Source organism: Halyomorpha halys, unplaced genomic scaffold (assembly GCF_000696795.3).
Source record: "Halyomorpha halys isolate HHAL.00 unplaced genomic scaffold, Hhal_1.1 Scaffold68.1, whole genome shotgun sequence".
Lineage (NCBI taxonomy): Eukaryota > Metazoa > Arthropoda > Insecta > Hemiptera > Pentatomidae > Halyomorpha > Halyomorpha halys.
The window spans coordinates 1,058,429-1,058,839 of NW_027116161.1; the positions used below are offsets into that span (position 1 = coordinate 1,058,429).

A 411-nucleotide genomic window follows, 5' to 3' on the forward strand; every position below is an offset into this window, starting at 1 on the left:
TATACCTATATTTTCTGTTCTTATTGGTGCAGTTCCAGTTCGAGATACATACCAAATGAATTTAATTTCGTAAACAATACATTCGCTATAATAGTTTTAAAGCACAGGAAAAAAAAATGCCAATTCTCATTGCTAACTTACAGTCCACTATTCTAATAAGAATCTTACCGCGTGTATTAAATACAATTACAATGCCATGCAGATATGAATGAACGAATTAAACTACAATTTTACGAATCCCTAGGCCATTATTTGAACAATATTGTTGATAAAAACTAATTTATTTAGTTATCTAACCATAAATAAAACCCTGAGCTCTCAAGCACTTAAAATACGAAATACTTTCAGTCCAACTAAGCAAATATTGAGATGAATGAATTAAGCTCCTTTATCAAGCACAAGCACTTCATT

General features: G+C 30.2%; 1 protein-coding gene across 1 annotated transcript in view; it reads right to left on the reverse strand.

Moving 5' to 3' along the window:
- Nucleotides 1–411, reverse strand: part of LOC106692704 (nucleolar protein 4) — a 19,352-nt gene that overhangs the window by 18,436 nt on the left and 505 nt on the right. The gene's annotated exons all lie outside the window — the stretch shown is intronic.